General features: G+C 44.9%; 1 protein-coding gene across 2 annotated transcripts in view; it reads right to left on the reverse strand.

The window, feature by feature from the left end:
- C3_2H15orf39 (chromosome 3_2 C15orf39 homolog) overlaps positions 1-15,412 on the reverse strand; it is a 140,845-nt gene that overhangs the window by 62,501 nt on the left and 62,932 nt on the right. Inside the window, exon 1 of one of the 2 annotated variants that reach the window (XM_078685111.1) lies at positions 10,651-11,196. The exons of the other annotated variant lie outside the window; for it this stretch is intronic. The gene's annotated coding sequence lies outside the window, so the exon portion shown is untranslated. Of the gene's footprint in view, positions 1-10,650; positions 11,197-15,412 lie in introns of those variants that run through there. 2 annotated transcript variants of the gene reach the window in all.

Consider the following 15,412-nt stretch of genomic DNA (forward strand, 5'->3'; position numbering starts at 1 on the left):
GGTGTTGGAAAGCAGGATCGTAGGCCCGTTTGACACGTGGCCGGTGCCGGACCTTATTGTTTCACCGTTGGGTGTGGTCCCGAAGAAGGAGCAGGGGGAGTTCAGGCTGATTCACCATCTGTCCTGGCCGGAGGGGAGTTCAGTGAATGATTTCATCGCGGAAGAGGATTCCAAGGTGTTGTATGCTTTGGTCGATGATGCCATTGGTCTGGTGCGGGTTTGTGGAAAGGGGGCGGAATTGGCAAAATGTGACAAAATCGGCCTTTCGCCTCCTTCCCATTCACCCGGCTGATTTTGCCTTGTTGGGGAAGCAGTTTGAAGGGGCCATTTTTTTAGACAGAGTCTTGCCGATGGGTTGTGCGATTTCCTGCGCGCTCTTTTAGACCTTTAGTTTCTTTTTGCAGTGGGCCTTCGTGGACAGGAGTGGGCATCGGCTGGTGTCCCACTATCTTGATGACTTTCTGTTTGTAGGGAGAGGACAGACGGGGGAGTGTGGAGTGGCTCTGGGGCAGTTTCAGAGTATGGCTCGTGACTTTGGAGTTCCTTGGCACCGGAGAAGACGGCCGGGCCCGACTGATGCTTGACCTTTTTGGGTATTGAGATTGATTCAGTTGCATGGTTGGCTCGTTTGCCGGAGCAGAAAGTGGCGGAGATGCAGGTTGTTCTGTTCCATGTGATTGGGGTTCACAAGATTGACTTGAGTTCCGTGCAGCGTCTCTTGGGGCTCCTGAATTCTGCTTGCCGGGTGGTGAGGGCTGGGAGGACATTTTGCAGGCGCCTCGGCATGGCCATGTCAGGGGCGGTGCTCCCTCACCACAGAGTCAGAGTAACGCTCGGGGTCCGGTCGGATTTGCGGGTGTGGCTCAGTTTCCTGGAGAATTTCAATGGTGTGTCCTTGGACTTTGCGCACGACAGGACGGTCTGGCAGGTGCAACTGTATTCGGAAGCTGCAGATGCGGCCGGTTTTGGAATCTTTTGGGACGGGCGATGGTGGGCAGAACAATGGCCAGCTCATTGGTTGCAGCAGGGCAGGAGCATTGCTTTCTTGGAATTCTTTCCCTTGTTGGTGGCATTGATGGTGTGGGGTCCTGAGTTTCAGAACAGGTCTGTCTTATTTCATGTAGACAACAGGACAGTGGTGGACTTTGTGAACAACCAGAAGGCAAGGGACCTGCGTGTGCTGCGCCTGTTGCGAAGTTTCATGCTGCTTTGTTTGCGATTTAATGTGCTGCTTCGCGCGCAACATGTCCCAGGGGCGTGTATGCGGAATCTCGTTCGCAGTGGCAGCATTTCAGGAGACTGGCACCGTGAGCGGAGGCTTGCAAAACCAAGGTGCCGGAGGGTATTTGGGCCTGGGGGAAGTGAGAGTAGTGGGTTTGGTGGAGAAATCTATAGCGGAATCCTCGAAGCGTTCCTACAGGTTGGCGTGGTCTGAATTTGGCGCCTTTTTGGGTTGGAGTAGGGATGCATGGCATATGCCCAAGAGTGAGTGTGAGCAAGGGGTGGTTCGTTTTGTGTTGGACTGCATGGATAGGGGTTTGTCACAGACCACGATTTCGGGAAAACTGGCAGGGATTTCTTTTACAGCATGTTGTTCTTGGGTTTTGATCCGGCTAGGGTTGATCTACTGAGCAGAATGGTGAAGGGTTGGGGACGGGTGAGGGCGGAAGGGAGGCGTGGAGGTGCCCCGGGAGGCAATTACGTTTGAATTGTTGAGGGATTTGTTGGCTGAGTTGCCATATTGTTGTTACGATGGCAACAAAGTGGTTTTGTTTCATTTGTGCATGGTATAGATGTTTTTTGGAGCTTTTAGGGTGTCCGAGTTGGTAGGGACAAGGGGGGCACCTGACAGGATCTTTGGGGATGTGCGTGTGGATGGGTCCCGGCTGGGGATTTGGTTGGGGCATGCTAAGACGGACCAGGTTGGACGGAGCAAATGGCATTGCCTACGGGAGAGTGGTTGTGAGGACGTGTGCCCGGTGCGTGAATGGAGGGTATTTTGTGGTAAGGTTGTGAGGTCCGTGGGTGAGATATTTTGCCATGCCTCTCAGAAGCGTTTGACGTCTTTTCAGTTGATGGCAGTGTTGGGGATGGCACTGCGGCGTGTTGGCAGGGATCCAGCTAGGTATGGGACGCACTCGTTCCAAATAGGGGCGGCCACGGCGGCAGCGGGGTTGGGTTGGTCATGGGATGAAATTAGGAGGATTGGGCGTTGGAGGTCTCGCTGCTGCAAACGCTATGTGCGCAAATGATGAGGGAGAGGTGTTTGGATAGGTAGGGTTTTTTGCTGCTGACGCGTTTGTACTGTCGTAGCTGTGGTATTAATCTCTTTTTTCTTCGTAGGTTGCGTTCGGGGGCTGGGAGCCAAGACGGTTACCTGGATTGTTGGGCACTTCTTTGTTCACTGGGCCTCAAAGTATGCGGACAGGCAGGTGTACGGTCGTAGCCTGGGCCTGCGGAGCAGCCATCATGAAGTCCACTGGTGGGGTAAGAGCGGGATGTGATGGGGTGATTTGCTCCCCTGGTTGACGAAGAAGGTGGCTCAGCTGGGCTGCCCGGACAGGATTGTTATCCACTTGGGAGAAAATGACTTGGTCAAACAGTCAGGAGTGTCCTTACTACATTTGATGCAACAGGACTTGGAGGCAATGAGGAGCAATCTGGCTGGCGCCTGCAATGTTTGTAGAGAGTTTGTGCCACGATGGATCTGGAGGGGGGGCGTTGAAGCCGGCAGCCATTGAATGGGCGCGGCGTAAGTTGAATAGGGCTATGAGACTTTTTTGTGGTGACCACGGGATCAAGGTGATTGCTCATGTGGGGCTGCGGCTCAATGAGCCCCTTCTCTTTTGTGACGATGGAGTGCACCTTTTGTACATGGGGAATTCATACTATCTAATGGAAATGCGGGATGCTATCAGTTTGTTGTGGAACAAGTCTATCTGGTGCCGACGAGAGTGAGCACGAAAGGTGCACTGGTGGTGGGGCAGGTAACCGCCCTGCGGGGGTTCCCTGGGTGGCAGGACTTGGGAGGGGTGGGGAGTCCATGACGGGCATAATCACACTTCCGGGGAGGGGGTTACAGGTGCAGGATGGGAGGTGTGGCAGAAGGGAGTGCGATGGCTGGAGATGCTAGAGGAGGTTGAAAGAGAAAGGTGGAAGTGAATGATATATGTGAAGAGGTCGTGGTGTGAATTGGGGTGAGTAATTGGAGTACGAGAGTGGATGATGGTTGGAAGACATGAGGTTGGGGGTTGTTAATTGTTTATTGGTGTATGTTAAAATTGGTTGTCATACCCTGTCCTAATAAATGGCCTTTTACGCTAAACTAACAACGTGGAGTGGTTATTGCGCGATGCAGACCCCGGGGGAAGTGAGGTCGGCAGACCATTCTTCCCCCGGGGAGTTTGCGCGAGACAGGACAGGGTGGGTTTTGGTAGTGTAGGGGGTGGGCTAGAGTGTGGGGTCTAGGCTAAGGTTATTAAGGGGGGCAGGGGAGGAAGTTCTTCCTCTTCCTGTCCCCAGCGCTTCAGGGGCAGGTTAAGGAAAGTTTTGACCACCCTCCCACCCTACAATTTTTAGGAGTGGGGTACGGGTCTTGTTGTGTTATTGGCGTGCCAGTTTAGGACAGGGGGGCGGTTTGCAGGACTTGGGAGGGGTGGGGAGTCCATTACGGGCATAATCACCCTTCCGGGGAGGGGGTTACAGGTGCAGGATGAGGGGGGTGGCAGACGGGAGTGCGATGGCTGGAGATGCTGGAGGAGGTTGAAAGAGAAAGGTGGAAGTGAATGATATATGTGAAGAGGTCGTGGTGTGAATTGGGAGTGAGTAATTGGAGTACAAGAGTGGATGATGGTTGGAAGACATGGGGTTGGGGATTGTTAATTGTTTATTGGTGTATGTTAAAATTGGTTGTCATACCCTGTCCTAATAAATGGCCTTTTACGCTAAACTAACAGCGTGGAGTGGTTATTGTGCGATGGCGGATATCGTCATGCATGACGGGGCCCGCAGTACAGAGGCTGCTAGGCTTGGGGAAACAGATCCTGTTTAAGCACAAGAGCGCACTTTTACACATGCCCGATATGATGCATAATATTTTTCATGTAAGTTTCAACATCAATGTCAACCAGGAATGAAAAAATCATAAAGTATTGGCAATTACAAATCAAAGTTCTCCAAACGAATCAATTAAATTCTCAAACGAGTAATAATCACTTCCCAAAAACAGTTCATAACCCAAATTCTCAGGAAGTGAGAGATTAGAAGCATTAAGTGATTGCAAAAACCAGATGAGATAAAATATAACGCAGTATTGAGAATATTCAACAAAAAGTCTTCTTTATTTTCATATTCCCATTTTCGTGTCTTCAATGTTCATAATGGCATCACCTATTTCTCAATGCATTTCGGTATGTACACCTTCATCAGGGGAATTCTGCAAACGTATATAAGTATATACATATATAACAATCCATGTATTCTTAACGTTTGGATATACACAATAATTTAACTGTGTATCAACAATACAAATTGCAATGAAGATTTAAATATAGTGATATCTGTGACAGGCCAACACTCCATGCATTTGTGTGAAAAAGCGGAAATGTAATCAAAAAGACTATGTAATTGGAAGTACAAAAGCAAAAATATTTCTGTGAGTTTACCAAACTTTTAGAAAGTCACACAGAGTGTGCAACATGAAGTAAAAACCTTTGTATTAAAAAGGACAGCAAGAAACAAAAATCAAAACCAGTGTAGAGGTGATAACACCACCATGATACTAAGGCACTGCACGCGTAAGTTAGACGGGATTACTGGTCGAGCAAAACACTCACCTACACTGATACCAAAATCGAAACGGAAATATGGTGATGGTGTGTAAAAATTCAGTCACACGCTACAAAATACGAAAGAAAACAACGAGTAAGGAACATAAATCCCTTTGAATGCAATTAGTGTGAGCAACTCCCTAATCCATAGTGACCACCTACTTCAAATATCCGTGGGATTTCCTCTCCCCTTGTTCCTTCCCAACTGTGTGGAGACTCAGTAGACGAGTTGTTAAACTGAAACAAAGGAATAATGGTAAAAGCCTGTGTCACCCCGTTAGATACGAAGCCCTGTATAGTGCGTTTCCCATCACGTCTTACCTCAAAAAATGAACGGTGATGAGGTAATGTATTCGTATTCTTCTGTGAACGCTGGTGCCGTGACGCACTGTCGGCTGCTATTAAACTCCTGGCGTGCGTGACGTAGACGACACAAACAACGGACTAACTTCAATATGCTGGTATGCCGTAAGAAAACTGACAATAGGAACCCGGCAACTAGTAATAGTAATATTAAAGTATGTATGACACCACTATGTAAACACAACAAAAATACACCAAAGCTGACGGAAAAATGGAGATGATACTACGTGCTGATAAAGGTTCTAGGTGATTAAATAATAAAGGTTCTGGGTAATTGACAAAAAAAAAACAGTGTTACAATTGTGCAAAAAAACGGTATCAGAAAAAACTTTATAGAAAAAAACGTATACATCCACGTGTGAAAAAAGGACCCAAAATATGCCCATGTGTCGGAAGTTTGTTGAGCAAAAGCATAAAGGTTCTGGGTAATTGAAAAAAACCCAAGTGTTGCAATTGCGCAAAAAAAAGGTATATGTAAAAACTGAACCTATAAATCCACGTATAGAAAATGGACCCAAAACATGTCCATATGTCCAAAGTTTGATGAGAAAATGCATGTGTGAACATTCTGCGTGTTTCAAAAAGTGCAGACTCAGTAAAAAATATTTCAAACACCTGTCCTAATAAACAATGAAATCTTTCCACAATAAAATGAAACACAAAGCATTTACAACTCAAACATAGACGGATACCAAGACTTAATCATATTCACAAAAAACATGCAAACTCAATCTTATCATTCAACCCACACGGGCTCATGGTTTTTAAAAAACGAATCCAAAATGTTTCCCTTTGTGCCAGATGTCTTGCTGGATCAACATGTGGTAAAACGGACGCCCGCTCACGTATGGTGAAACGTAACTGAGGAATGGTTAGTTTATGCTTGCACCAAGGGATTGCTAAACTAGACTTGAAATTGGCCGTACGGATCATGCTCTTATGGTCTGTGAATCTGATTTTCACTTTTCTAGTGGTTTTCCCCACATATACCATCCCGCACGGACATTTGATAGCATAAATGACCATATTTGTATTGCAATCCGATGTGTGTTTTAGTTTTATCTGTTGTCCTGTATGCGGGTGAGTGAATTTGTCATCCACAATCACATTGCCACAGTGACCGCAGTTGTGGCACTTCCGCATGCCTTGCTGTACTGAGTCTGTGTGTGATACTGAATCTTTCTTTCCAAGCAACTCCTTGATATTCTTAGATCGAGAGAAGGCAAAGATAGGAAGACCCTTGAAGACTTCCTTGAAGTCATCTTCCTGCTCTGATTTCCCTGCGTTTTTGAATGCATCGTTTAATGGCTGAAGCAACTGTGGAGTACTTCAGAACACAGACCTCTCTGTTTAATGCGGGTTTAGCGTTTTTTTAATAACTTAGCTCTATCAAACTTAAGCGCTTTTTGTTTTGCCACTTCTAACACTTCAGTTGGATACCCTCTCATTGAATATTGGTGTGATAATATATCAATGTCTGCTTTGCCCTGGTTATCATAAGAACTGATTCTTCTGATCCTAATGAATTGGGATAATGGCAGATGTTTTTTTAAAGTGAGAGAATGGAAACTATTATAATGCAGAGCATTATTCCTGTCATTAGGTTTTTTAAATATCCGCGTGGCAAGGTTGTTACCTTTTCGTGCAATAAGGATGACAAGATAATTGATGGTGGTCAAGTTAATAGAATGTGTAAATTTGATTTGTGGATGACAGTTATTCAGTGTACCCAACTCTTGTTCCAATTCTTGCTGAGTGCTTCTCCATATTATAAGGATGTCATCTATGTAACGGAGGTACAACAGCAGTTGATCTGACCATGACTTATGGCTTAAAATGTAGGTGTCCTCGAACTTAGCCATGTAAATGTTCGCATCCGACTGTACCCCCGTAAAACCCATGGAGGTACCAGTCTTCTGTAGGTAGAATTGTTGTTTACATGAGAAGTAACTGTGGTAAAGGCTGAATTGCAATAGTTCCAATAAAAAAAAGTTACGTGACTCTTCATAATTGTGCTGCAACAGCATCCATTCTACTGCTTCAATACCTTCACCATGTGGAATTGATATGTACAATGCTGCGACATCAATGGTACCCAACCAAATCTCTGTGTCAATTGGTATCTTAACATTCTGAAACTTATTTAGGCAGTCCGTTGTATCTTGCACGTACATCACCCAGTTTTGAACCAGAGGTTGCAGATGGTAATCTAAAAAATGTCCTACAGGTTCATGTAAAGCCCCACAACACGCAGCAATTGGGCGGAATACGGGGTCAAGTGGGTTTTTGTGCATCTTCGGGAGCATGTAAATATGCGGTCTCTTCGGAAATCTGATATTAAAAATGTGAGGGTGTTGTCATCAATCCAACTGAGGTCTTTAGCTTTGGTCAAAATCTGCAGTAGCGTAGTTTGAAACACGGGTGTTGGATCGGATTCTAAGGGTATGTAGGTGTCAATATCCCTTACATGCTGGTCCACTTTTGTTTCATAGTACGTAGAATTCATAACAACTAGCACTCTGCCCTTGTCCGCAGGTTGGAACGTCAGGTTCTTGTTCATAGCCAAGTTGCGTAAAATCCCCAGTTCCTACTTGGACAAGTTCTGCCGCTTATGTTCTTTTTGATGTATAAATGCAAGATCTTTTTTAATCAATAATTCAAAAAGGTCCAAGGCTTTATGTGACATAGGTGGTATGAAAGTACTCTTGGGTTTGAAGACTTTCTTGGGTGTTACAAGGATAGTATCGCCGACTGGTGTTTCTGCTACGTGGTGAAAAAACCAACGTAGCCGCAATTTGCGCATGAATTTGAAGAGTGCAACTTCTGTCTCCAGTTCGTTGGTGTTGTATGTTGGCACAAAGGACATGCCTTTGTTTAAAACCGAACGTTCATTAGATGTTAACTCGATACTAGAGATGTTCATCACTAGTTCCTCTTCGGGTTGCGTCGTGCCCCGTTTTGTTTTTTTAACCCCTTGTCCCCTCCTGACTCGCCGGATTTTCCAACAATTTATTCTTCTGGTGGATGGTTCGTTATGTGTCCCGTCTCTAAAAAAGACTGTTTGGATGTTCCACTGGTGGTAGTGGTATCTTCTGTTGTTTCAGTCACCCTAAGTGTAGTCGTAATAGGGGGACGTGTTGGTAACGTGTCTTGTTCTGTTGCAATACTTTCTTCCAACATTGAAGCATCTGGTTTCTTGAAAGTGCGTCTTTGTGCATACATGTCCGCCCAAGTATAAACTTCATCCAGTTTATAATCTATTGTATCCCGCTGGAATTTTTGCAGTTTACGCTCATGAACCTCCTTTGCATGTTCATCAATGATCTCATTTAAATCCTTCAGAGTTTTCTCCAGTTCATCAGGAAGCAAACCTAAATTGGGTTTGTAGCGCTGCAAAACAGGTGTATGTGTAACCCAAATGCATCCATCAAAGCCGGAAACGAAGACTCAGCCCCATAAACAGGCGTCATCCTGTAGCCAGCCACACCACTCATAAAGAGCATACTGACACTGACACAGAGTACCACGAGGAGCGCAGGCGTCCCCTGCAGCTTTCGTGTATACCATTCTCGTAGCACCACTGCTGGCACTCACCTTAGAAGGGAGGCATAGTTGCTGGGCAGTGGGGGATGGATGCTGTGCAAGAGGACGGAGACAGGGAGAGGGGAAAGAAAGGGCAGCAATATGTTCTTTCATGGAGCAAAATTTGACCCGCCATGCCCCTCCTCCCCCGTGGCTAACAAGCATGTAAAAATAAAGTGCAATGACACTCATCCTGTGGCACAAAAGGTACTTAGCAGGGATAGTAAAATTAATCACTTGACCTCTGGGGTAACCTGAGATGAATTTAAAAATATGTAAAGCCCCACCTGAACATCCTGTGATTCTGGGCAAATTACTCAATCTCCCCATACCTAAAAAACAAAGAATATCCCCTTGTATAAAGTAACTGGCAACCATATAGACGTTCCAATTCCTAGGGGCACCAGTTCAAGCTATATAAAACTAAAAAAAACAACTGAAAATAGTGGGGAATCCATGCCGTAGATTGTATTTGTTTATTTCTGTTTAGCCATCCTCTCTAAATGTTCTACAATATTCTAGATCGGTTTGGTTATCAGAGTGGTCCATCGCCCCTTCATCACAAACAGCTTCCCACTGGATGTCAATAATGGGACAAGGAAACAATGCAGACTGCAGGGTGAAAACTAACGTTACTCAAGAGGAGCTGCCCGGGCAAGCCCAGGTCTCAACATCCCAGCAGGCAGAAGAGAGCACGAGTGAGAGGACTCCACATTTAAGCCTGGTTGTAAGACTACTCGTCCATTCAGACATGAATTATTGTTAAATAGTAAAAGAATTGCAATGTCAGTGTAGCCTCACCTCGAAGAACTGACAGCGGGGAGGTTCGCAGAATAAACGCTTGTGAAATAAAGTGCCATTCCTCATGTTAGGTTGGAGGCACAAAAAAATTGTTAATTTAAATACGGCGAACAGCGGCATTGCGCATGCCAGTGAAGAGCTGCGCTTGACACCACTATTCAATCGCGGCACCCGCTCCATTAACCTGAAAACACAGCATGGGTGCCCTTTAAACAAGAATTTGCAATGCAATAGGACTCGCATTTACACAAGACCTATTGCATTGCAAACGGTAGTCATCACGGACAACGGGAGAAAGGGCGGGAGGCACGGACAATGGGAGTGAGGGGGAGAAGGCATGGACAACGGAAGCGCAGGCGGCGGAGAAGGGGGCAAGAAGGCACGGACAACAGGAGTGCTGGTAGGGGATGATGTGAGAAGGCACGGACAACGGGGGGTGGAGTAGAGAAGGCAGTAGGAGAGCCTCATTAAAGAAAATAGTGCTCACAATCTAAATAATATGTACTGTGTAACACTCGAAGTAAAGGGGCCAGTAGCCATGGGAGGATACAAATAACAACATGGCCGTAGTAAAGAGGGACAAACAAGCATATAAGCGAATCTGAAGGCAGCATTTACGAAGGACAAAGACCCAAGCCAATGAAAAATATGGGCAGGGGAGTGGGTAGGGCTTCCCTCACATACTAAACTACAGCAGATCTTCACCAGAGCAGCACTTGAGCACTGACTCTAGGTTCGACCTAATGACAATGACTGTATTTAGTAACACAAATTGGACCGGTTGGGTACTACTAAAACGAGGTGGTCAGTGGACTGGATTTGATTAACTGAGGTCCTAATCTTGAAAGTACAATTGTTTTTCACAATGTTTTAATAGTACCTTAACAAGTCACTAAAATGCGAACATTTTGGCATTACTTTACTTCATGAACACTGAAAAGATTTTTTTGTGCATGGCTACATATGTTTTTTAATGAGCTTTTCTTTATTGATTCATTTTTTCAGGGTTAGACAATTTTAATTCTGCACAAAACTTACTTGAAGTTTGAACAAACGAGCACATAAATATACGAACCTTTTAGGGGGGGTTCTTTAGAGTGTGGCGGCCAGGGTACTCGCCAAAAAACGTGGTAGAGTACCCTGATGTCGATACTGAAGATCCGTTCTCTCTAGAGGCAGGAACAAGTCGTCTGGCAGCTCAGGACTTCAGTTTACGTACCCAGTCTCAGACTATCCTCTCTATTTAGAGTGGTGGTCTAACTATTTTTTCCCTTCTGTGCGGAATGCTCAGAAAATCCTGATGATCCCATACAGAAAAAATACAAAATGAACTTTGCCCCTAGGAGAAAACGCCCACTTTAGATGTTTGTTTCGCTAAAGCAAAAAAGTTTACTGAATGGCTACCTTATGCCTTCCGAGCCACCAAAGGCATAGATCTCTGCCAAAATCTCTGTACATTTTTTATTTAATTTTTACTATACCAGAAAGGGTGCTAGTGGATTCTCCACAGCCTTAATATGGATGGACTTTTCACATTCTGCACTGTGACAACTCACAGGGACAAAGCATTCACCCTAAATGTCTAAACCGCTAGCCTGTGAAAAACACTGAATAATGAGGAATTTGCAACAAGCATCACCTTACTTTGCAAGACGCTAATAATCCAGTGGTGTTCCTCAGTAACTACACATCCCCTCTGAAAGACATTCGGTGACCTTGTCCCTTTCAGTAAGGTCAAAACTAAACCAAAATGCCAACAATATAGATGCGTTTCAGGTGGATTAAAAAATTGCTCGTGTTTGCTAGAGAATGTCTGGACAAAATTACTATAATTAGATGAGCAATCAATTCAGTAAAACTGAGTTTTGAAATTAGAGCTTGTGATATGCAACTAAGTCTGGCATAGTTATATTCCTCAGCCCTAGGAATAAGAAACAGAAACGAAAATAATAATTGATACCAGTCCTGTGTTTCACATAATCAGAAGGCACAGCAAGTTAACCAGGATGACTGTGAGAGATGGAGCGTTGCATTGCTTTCTGGTGGGTGGAGGCGGACGGTTGGGGGCAGAAGGCATGGCATGACATAAAAGCTTTTTTTAGCCTACGGAGAGTCTAAAAAGCATGCATATAGAGAAATACAATGGCTAAAAAGCATGCATATAAAGTAAGTTCTGAAAAGGAGCCTATCAAATAATTCACTACTTTAGCATATGTCACAGTAGCTGGGGGCACTGAGCCTCTGCGAGGTATCTGAATGTGCAATTATTTCCTTACATTCTCTCCTCCCATACCTTTCCCCTTCTAGTATTCTGAAGCGGCTTGAAAGTAGCACACTGAAAACCTCCAATAAATTAATTTATAAAGCAAATATACATCAATATAAAGACACTGCATGCCCTGCAAAAACACGAAATGCACACTGGGCGGGTTTATGCTACACGTTAAATTGTGTCTGATGCATTGTGCTCCACCAGAAAAAATATCCCATCATATACAATATCACAGGAGAACTAGCACAAGCTCCTATTATTTTGTCTTTAGTTTGGATAAAACGGCATCACAGTTCCTGGTCTATTCAGGCATCCGTCAAAAATCCATGTGCCAAAGAAAAAACAAAGTAGGAATTACTGCCGCCATGGGGCTACCAGGCTTCTCGTTTCTAAACCTGCCACTGTCTGTCCAAAGCCTGTTGGCATTTCAAATGGAAAGGCCTGCCCAAACATCTCTCATTGTCCCTGCCAACCTCAAACACACCAGCAGAAGGAACCTCGCAGGCGATAAATACACCCTGAAGTTTAACAGGAAGCGCGGAGGCGAAGCACTGCCACAGAAACAGGTTTCCAGTGAATGCTTGGCAGATGGCCCAAAGCTTCACCTTCACCAGGAAGTTATCACGCTAAACGGCATTCTTTTCAGGAGCATAGACGGATTCTTATCTCTGCGAGGGTGGAGAGAGGAATGCTACCAACGCAAGTCAGGCCAGGAGAGCATGACCGTGCTGTATTTACAAAGCCCCTTGACAAAAACAGCCAGCAGCGCTTGTTTCGCTTTGGCGTGGCAACCGGAGGCGGAAGCTGGCTTCAGCTCAGAGAGGAAATTGCATCAAGGAAGAGGAAGTCAGAAAGTAAAGACCCCATTTGCAATGGTCACATCTTGGCCACAAGGTCAAAGGTAAACCATGACGGGGTTGGACAGGAAAAATACTTAAATCTCGACTGAGCTTCCCAGCGTACTGAAAGAAAACTCCCTCGTCTCAAGGAGCCTGCTTTCTCATTTTCTGAAAATAAATCTTTGCTTTGGGTGTTTGTCTTCGGAACAGTGTTGACAGGTCTGCCGTGACGCCGTGCTATGGTGTACCGACTGCCACTCTTTTGGAGTTGTGCACATGAAAATGAAAGGGTTCTACTTCTGTCTAGTGTACTCTTTACAAGTATTACCATTTGTAGGCAACTGACCATTGAAAAATGGTCCGCGGCTACAGAATCCGTACTGTTGGATCTCCAAATCATCACAAACAAATTACATTAGAAAGGTTATGTATCTGTGTTGTAATGACGGTCTGTAATGTACTGACACCGGTGTGTGATGAACTTTGGGTAGGGTTGTACGTTATCCAGAGTCAGCTACTCTCTATACCTAGACCTACTACAGTTATGAGAATATGTATTTATGTAGTTAAGCATGAGTCACGAGTATCCTTCCAACCCGATTCCCTAAACCGCTGGTTCTCTGCTCTTTTAGGTCGAGCCTGGGCAGTGCATGTGCTGCTCTGCGAGGTATGCTGTATTCAGGTATAGACTTGAACCTCCACCCACTCTGCACCCATATTTTTCATTGGCTTGTATCATTGTCCAATATAAACTATGGCTTTTCATTGGTCAATAGGTGTAGTAGTCCCTCCTTAGTATCCATCGTGTCTTATTTTGTAACCTCTCATGAGGATACCCCAGTTACGTGTGTGGTTATTCCTTAGGATTTAATGACAGCCTCCAAGCACTATTTTCTCAAATATACGCTCTCTCCTAACACTTTTTAAAAAAAATCCTTACAGCACAGGCGCAAAACGCATTTGCAATGCAATAGGTTTCCATTTGCAAGAGTTTAAGTTATCGGCATTATAAATGACAATGCCTTTTATTTATCGGTTTTAAAAACAACAGATAAATAAAGGGCATTGCCATTTACAAGGCCAATAGCTCAAACTCTCCTAAATGTAAGACCCATTGCTTTGCAAATGCTCGTTTCTTAAGCATTTTGCAATAAACAAAGGATACCATGATAATGGTGAAGAGGGACAGAAAAAATGGCAAAGCCGCACAAGACAGGTGGAGGGGACCGAAAAAAGAATCCTAATGGAGGATACAGTGTGCCTTAAAATGCAAGTTTATCACAAGAGCGCATCGTAGGGCTGATCTGAACAAATAATTAAAATTAATCTTATATTCTAATATAACCTAGTCAGTAGAAAAAGCAGGGCTGAGGTACGAAGCACAAAAGAAACACAGGAGAGAAGCCAGTGGCATGTTTGCCTCTTGATCCAACTAGTGTGGCAAAGACATACAATGGTGAGCACACAGGAGAGAGAATTTGTGGCAAAGAATAAGAAGTATGACTGTTGATTCACTTGTATTGGACTGACAGTTAACTTTGGAGTGATAAAGTATAAAACAAGATGGTAGATATCGATCCTTCAGAACAAAGAAGCATAGAACACGGCCCACAAGTTCTATGTAGCTATGCAACATTTCACACAATTACATAAAAATGCCAATTCCAACAGCCTGCACCCCAAAGAAACTGGCAATATTGAGAAGAATTGGATGCATGATGGAGAATAAGAAAGTTAGGCAAATGGAAAGGAGAAAGATCTCTCTTGGCAAGCCCTACGTGCATGCAGGGATGCCCGAGTGTAGCTTATGTCACTCTGACCCAATGTGCCCAAAATGTTAAAGTGATCATCTGTGTGGCCAGGCTAAGGCGATGTCTCACGGATCTCCATCTGATGATCAGGTTGTACATGGAGATCCGCCCTTTTGGAGCTGGTGGTGGTCTCGGTGCCTAGAGCAGAGAGACCACAAGGCAGCAGGGAATTCAGTTGAGGAACTGTGAATATGCGGATGGTTCTGTCAAAAAACTACAGTGGCTTTGTGACCCAATTTTGATGGTGGACGCCTGGTGTTGCCTAAATCTGGCTTTCGCTGCTGTGGAAACCCTCGAATGATCCTAAGAACAAATAGTGAGAATGTACGTAAATACTAAGGTCCCCCAATATCATCTCCCGCAAAGAGATTATATAGAGCCTAATAGACCAGGGGATACGACTTGCAGAGGCTCTGACTGATGTACCCCAGACTCTAGATGGATGACCAGGTTAAAGGAGTGTTACCACCGACAGAGGATAGATAGCAACCATACTTGCAGTACCACCACAAGAAACCTCGTAGGCGCCAAATACACTCTGAGGTGTAAGAGGAAGTGTGGAGGTGAAGCACTGCCACAGACACCGGTTTCCAAGTGAATGATTGGCAGAAGGCCCAGAGCTTAACCTTCATCAGGAAGTTGTCAAGCTACACTGCATCTTTTCAGAAGCGTAAACTGATTTTGATCTCTTCGAGGGTGGAGAGAGGGATGCTAACAACGCAAGTCAGGCCAATAAAGCATTACTCTGCTGTATTTACAAGGCTCCTTGACGGAAGCAGCCAGCACCGCTTGTTCGCTTTGGCATGGCAGCTGGAGGCGGAAGCAGGCTTCAGCTCAGAGAGGAAATTGCATCAAGGAAGAGGAAGTCCGAAAGGAAAGACCCTATCAGCAATTGTCACATCCAGGTAACAAGGT

This window comes from Lissotriton helveticus, chromosome 3_2, assembly GCF_964261635.1.
Source record: "Lissotriton helveticus chromosome 3_2, aLisHel1.1, whole genome shotgun sequence".
In the NCBI taxonomy this organism is placed as follows: domain Eukaryota; kingdom Metazoa; phylum Chordata; class Amphibia; order Caudata; family Salamandridae; genus Lissotriton; species Lissotriton helveticus.